General features: G+C 37.2%; 1 pseudogene; it reads right to left on the bottom strand.

The window, feature by feature from the left end:
• Window positions 1–326: 326 nt before the first annotated feature.
• Window positions 327–4,489, bottom strand: LOC101844790 (annotated as a pseudogene).
• Window positions 4,490–6,845: the final 2,356 nt, after the last annotated feature.

Below are 6,845 nucleotides of genomic sequence, written 5' to 3'. Positions count from 1 at the left end.
GGAGACAATAAATTTTTCATTCATGAGTGGTTCTCAGTTGGAAATGTCTTCTGAGCTAGGAATGGGGCTTGTGTCCACTTCCCTTCTCAGCACTGAGACCCCATCTGGAGAAGACTGTGCAGGCACGGTACATGCTAATACAGTGTCTGTGGATTCATATGTGTATCAGTCCTGCTTAAGTTCTGCTGTGTTTAAAAGGTTTTTTGTTTGTTTGTTGTTGTATGTATTTTAGGGTTCCTTTTTTGGTTGGTTGGCTTTTGGTTTGGGGGGGCTTTTTGTTTTTGTTTTTGTTTTGATGTCCTCTTGTCCTGTCTCCCTTCTGACTCTTAAAATCTTTGTGCTTCCTCTTATACAGGATTCCTTGTGCCCTCAGAATAGGAGTTTGATGAAGACATCCCATTTAGAACTGAACATTGTCCAGTTGCTGGTCTTTGTATTTGTTCCTATTCTCTATGGGAAAAAAAGCTTATCTGATGATGACTGACCAAGAAACAGAAGAATGTATTACAAGTCATTTTTATATTTCTTTAACAGAATAATACTATTTGATTTTCTTCTATGTCATTGGACCATTTATTCTTAGATTCTTAAGCACCCAGGCAATGTTGAGGATGGGTCCATCTCACGGAGTAGGCCTTAAATAAAAGCATATATTAGTTGGTTATTCTCCCAAGCTTTATGCCATTATTACACTAATCCATCTTCAAAGCAAGGAGCCATTTTAAATGATAAGGTTTTTAACTGTCTTGGAATTGACCATTATCCATTTGTAGTAAGTATAGTATTTTCTCTTATAATGAAAACTAATCAGTAAGGGTGAAATCTCTATGTAGGCACCAGCTCAACTTCAACTTGGTTTTTGAATTGTGTATGTGTCCTCTTTAGCCATAGGTCTTTACCATCAGTTTATGTGCACAGCCAATAGCCTAAAAATTGCCTCGGTTATTTGGAGGTTCCCACAGGGCACCTCCTGGCCAACAAAGTGATTAGATGCAACAAATTCCCTGAACTGGAGGTTTCACTGTATGAATGATTTTTTTTCTAGCTCCATATATTTACCTGTGAATTTCATTATTTTCTTTTGTAAGAAATGAGTAATAATCTACTGTGTAAATTTACCATATATTTTTTACTCAATAAATCAATCTCATCTTCCTGAGAAACCACAACACTATTCCCATAGTTGTGGTACAAGTTATACTTTCACCAGTAATGAAATATTTCCTTCTCCAACATGAACTGTCATTTGTTTTATTGATCTTAGCCTTTCTGACTGGCATCAGATGAAATTTCAAACTAGTTTGATTTGCATTTGCCTGATGACTAAGAATACTGAACATTTCTTTGACTGTTCCTTGGTTATTTGTGTTTCCTCTTTGAGAATTCTATGGATCTATAATCCATTTTTAAATTGGCTAATTTATTTCCTTGATGATTACTTTTTAATGCTTTACAAATTTCCAATATTTATTCTCTGTTGGTTGTGTATGTGGTTAAAATCTGTTCCCTGATGTGTTGCTGATATTATGGTATTCTTTGCCATATGAAAGCTATTCGATTTCATGGGGTCTCTTTTAATAATTATTGTTCTTGGTGTCTGTGCTATAAGTATTCTGTTCAGAGAGTCTTCCTGATCAGAGTTCAAGACTATTCAAGACTTTTTTGTCTATCAGATTCAGTGTATCTGTCCTTATGTGGAGGTTTTTGATACATTTAGGATTAAGTTTTTTACAGGGAGATAGGTATGGATCTATTCAGATTCTTTTAAATCCAGTCATTCACTTTGAACAGCACCATTTATAGAAAATTCTTTCTTCAGAGCATGTTTCTGCCTTCTTGTAAAATCAAAAATCAGATGTGGATTTTCAATTCAATTCCATTGATCAACATATCTGTCTTAATGCAAATATCATGCTGTTTTTACTGCAATAACTCTGTAGTACAATTTGAGATTGGGTAAGGTAATACATCCAGCAATTCTTTTATTGTTTTGGAGTGTTTTCACTATCCTAGGTTTCTGTTGGTTTTCAATATGAAGTAGAGGTTTGCCCTTTTAAGATTTATGAAAACATATATAGGAAATTTGATGGCAGTTGCAATGCATCTGTAGATTGTTTTTGTTAGAATGGCCATTCTTACTATATTAATCCTAATGATCCATAAGAATGAAGATCATTCCATCTTCTGATACCATCTGCAATTACTTTCAATATCTTAAAATTTTATGAAACAAGTCTTTTTTTAGTTAGAGTTACCCTGAGATATTTTATTGAGGCTATTGTAAAAGATAGTGCCTTCATGATATCTTTCTCAGTCCATTTGTCATTTGTATATGGAAACTCTTGGTTAGAGATTTTATAGTCCATTCACAATAACAAGATTTCATCCATTAAAAACTGCATATAGACGACAAAAATATTTCTGACAGTACTGAAAGCTAGGAAGCCTGAAAATCAGGCACTGTCAAGGTTGGTATCCCTCAGTCTACTTCTATTTCAGTGAAGAAAGTAGAGCAGGAAACATCAAGTTAGCTGATGCCCAATCTTTATAAGATCACTTGTCAATAAAGACAGAACTTCCCTAGCCCCACTCATATCCCAATGTCTACCCACCTCTTAATAACTCATTAACGATTGAATATTAACATGATTTTTAGAAAAGATATGAATACTGAAACCATACCATATTACCTAAAAAATACAGAAAGTAAATACCCTACAATGTTCCTACCTACATAACTGCCCATACTCACCAAAATAGCCATGTATAGAAACTATCCTGTCTTTTTACCATTCCAAATCAACAAAAAGAATAATGAAATAAAATTTAATTGAATAATCATAATAATTCGTTTAATATTTTCTCTACAAAGACTAAGCTTTTTTGATAGGCATACTTAACAAATCTGTATTAGCAATATGAAAGCACAGACAGGGCACAGGAACAAAAACAGGTGATGGAGGACCCCTACCCCCAGAGTTCTTAGGTTCCCTGTACACAAGTAGAAAGGTAAAATAGTTTGGTCACTGTTTGAATCTTGAATATACTTGCTGAAACTCATCTGTTTGCCATATGCCAGCTTGGGTGAAAAGAAGTTATTCTAAATCCTCACAGTACTTGTGAAAATCTGTATTCACACTTGGACTATCTTCTTGTTCTTTGAATGTGTGTTTAACGTCCAGTTTCAGAGGTCTGAGGTTGAAGCCTGACATATTCTTTGGGGTTTTATATGCACAACCACCACACAGACAGTCAAACAGCATTGGTAGGGCCAGCAAATGCTGCTGGTGTTGTCTAAGCCTGTAATATAACACTAAGGGGCTTGTGAAGCCTGAATACAAACTCAGGTCAGGAGAGGGTAAATAGTTAAGTTCCTGATGACTTGCCTCATTGGCATGAACCAACACATTTTTCCTCCAAAAATCTCATTAATGGCTTGCACTTGACTGCAACTAGTAAAATAAAATAGGCCTTTATAACAAAATCACATTTGCCCAGATGTACACACAGAATTCAGGTTCACTGGTGGCTCTTCCTTTTTCTTGATCTTTTTTTTCCCCAGAGAGTACAGGAGTTGGAATATTTTGATCCTCTTCTTTCACGTGGACACTGGCTGTTTGAAAATGATTTTATCACCTTTACTGTCATTGATTTCGGTCACTTCTGATTTTCATCTCTTCAAAAATGTTGGTGTACAAACTGGTGAGGGACCCTGGCTGTCTACAGAGTTCTTCTACTGCTTACTTTGCCTATTTTTCCTGTTATGAATGCTTTTGACAATTCACTTCAACATCTTCTCCTTTTTCTTAGGTATACCTGAAATCCTTTCTCCTGGGGCAGGCAAAACCTGGGTACCCTCAGACTCCTTAGGATCCTCAGGGGTGCTAAGAGTGCCCTGTGAATTCTCTCTTCAGATTAGGTAAAACCAGAAAAGGGAAACTATAACCAATACCCTTCTTGGCTAGCTTCTTCCAGGGTAATTTTTCCTTCCTCTTGAACTGATATTCTATTTTCAACATTTAAAAATGCCCCTGTTTCTGATTTTAGTGTTTCACTGATGGAAATGATGGTTGTTGAAATGGAACATTCCATTCTTTAAAAAGTACTTTGTGAACATTTTCTGATGTTATACACTCACATGATAAAAGCCTTTCACCAAAAAGGTAGTCGTCAATTGTTTCTGCAACTGTCTTGGCAACATCCTCAAACTCAAATTCCTCGATGGCAAATCCTCTGCTGTTTCCAGTCGATTTACTTCTCGACTATTTGTACTTGAGGATAGCATAAAATGGGTGAAGTCGTCATAGATGTGGGTTTCAGGTAGTGTTGACGGCAGATGGCCCAGAAAGATCACACCAGGGATAAGATTTCTTTCCTTCTTTTGCCTTTTCACCTGCTGTTGGAATTGTGTCATCTCTTTCTGAAACAGAGAGTCTTCCTGCAGGTTCACCTCCAGATTAGGCTTTGCAAGACAGGCTAACACCGCCATGCTGGAGGACCCCTAGCAGATCCATGTGGAGCTGCCAGAAGTGACCTAGTTAAGTATTTTCATGAAAATATATTCCTAACCATGCAAAAATTGTCAAAATCATAGCATTGAAAAGACATTGGTAGACATAGATCTGTGTTTTAAAATTCCTCGTGTTATGGTTCCAATGTTTGGTCATCTCCTGAACAACACTGGCTTCTACCTGTGAGCATCCTGCTGCCAAAAAAAAATGCAATCTTTGTTTCAAAATGAAGCAAACTAAACAGAATGGCAAAGTCAACTTTTTCATTCAAAACTGGATAGTGTGTGATGTGAAAATATTAACATGATTTTTCTGCTTCTAGGGACTTTGCTTAGAAGGAGGCTGTTTATTTAAAAAGGAAATCCAATAAGTTAGAAAACTGAAAGGAAAGCATTCTTTTAAAAATAAATATACAATATGGGTATTGGCTGCAGGGTCTGGTGACAAGAAAAGATGTCCCTCACCTGAAGAGTGGATAGAGAAAATGTGGTACATCTACACAATGGAGTACTATTCAGCAGAAAAAAATAATGGAATCATGAGATTCGCAGGCAAATGGATGACACTAGAAGAAACCATCCTGAGTGAGGTAACCCAGTCACAAAAAAGAGAAACATGGCATGTACTCTCTCATATATGGATTTTAGACATAGATCTGGGGAATGCCAGCCTTCAATCCTATGGCCAGAGAGTCTGGGAAACAGAAACTTTATTTAGTGGCTGATCGAAGAAGAGGCAGACTCCCTTGGTTAAGTACTGAGCTGAACTCAAGAAAGCCAGTAACAGAGAGGGAGGACTGATGATCAAAGGGATTAAGACTGGGCTGGTTTAACCTCCAGAAACAGCTGACCAGACAAAGGTTAACTCTTGAATCCCAGGCATCAGCCTGGGAAGCCAGCATGGGACTGATCAAGACCCCCTGAATGTGGGTGTCAGTGAGGAGGCCTAGGGAATCTATTGAGCCTTGGGCAGCAGATCAGTACCCATCCCAAGTATACACACGGACTTTGGACTCCCATAGAACAATGTGAGGTGCACTCTCACCCCGAACTCTTGGGGAAGGGTCTAGGCCCTGCCCTATATGAAATGACAGACTATGCACACCCCCATGGAGGGCCTCACCCTCCCTGGGGAAATGAGGGGATAACGGGGGGGGGGGGAGGGCTCGGGAGGGAGGGAGGGAATGGGAGAGGGACCTGGAACTGACTTGTGAAGCAACCTTGTTTCTTATCTAAATTTAAACTGGAAAATAAAATTTAAAAAAAAAAGAGTAAATGAGCCCCTCCTCTTCCTAAAAACAAAAAAGAAAAGGTGCCAAAACTTTTTCCTAACAATTATGACTGAAAACACTAAATCAGCTCTCCAAGAATTTCTTCCTAGGCTCCCTATACATCTGAGAATTCTCTCAGAAAATTCCAATAAAATTTTAATTTATTGTCTATATTTTGTCTATATTTAAATGTAAACAATGAAGAGCTCTTTATGTTCTTTGCGGGGACTGGAAATGTGTTCCCAGCACCTGCATGTCAGCTGGCATTTCCAACTCCATGTTTTCTGCCATAATGGAAAACAGAAAAAAGACAGATGAGAAAAAATAGCAAGAGATTTAAATTGCACTTATAAATCCAATCATAGTAATATCTATATGTAATGAAAATGGCTTAAGTATAATTTAAAACCAGAGATTGTCAGATAGGCTATACATTGTCTGAAAAAAATATAACAATAAATGAATTTTAAGAACAATACAATAGCATGGCAAAAACAAAATAGTAAGAGCAAACTTCAAAATGTCTAATGCAGCTTTATTGATACCTGCAATAAAGAGATCTAGAATAAAAGACATTACAAAAAGAAAAGGTGTTATTGCCTGATAGCTACAAATCAGTTTACTAGGAAGAGAAAATATCCTAATTTGTATTATACAACAAAGCTCCTAAAAGCAGCAATACAATACATTTTAGCTTGTTTTATGTTGCTGTGATAAACACCATGAACAAAACAACATGGGAAGGTTGGGATTTGTTTCATGTACGGATAACAACATTAAAGGAAACCAAAGCAAGAACTAGAAATCATAACCTTGAGGCAAAAACTGAAGGAGAGCCATAATGGAATACTGTTTCCTGGCTTAGTCACGTTTTTGCCTCACTTTTCTTCTTCAACCCAGCTCCACCTAACAAGGGTGGGCACTGTTCACAATAAGGGAGTATCCCATGTCACTCACTGGTCAAAAATTATTCTGTCTATAGACCATTGTGAGGGAGATATTGTCTCAGTTGAGGTTGCCTCGTCCCTCATGACCATAGCTTGTGTCAAGTAGACAAAATCTAA

This window comes from Mesocricetus auratus, unplaced genomic scaffold, assembly GCF_017639785.1.
Source record: "Mesocricetus auratus isolate SY011 unplaced genomic scaffold, BCM_Maur_2.0 Super-Scaffold_6730, whole genome shotgun sequence".
Classification (NCBI taxonomy): Eukaryota; Metazoa; Chordata; class Mammalia; order Rodentia; family Cricetidae; genus Mesocricetus; species Mesocricetus auratus.
The sequence above is the reverse complement of the archived record's forward strand: the minus strand, read 5'-3'. Positions and strand labels throughout refer to the sequence as shown.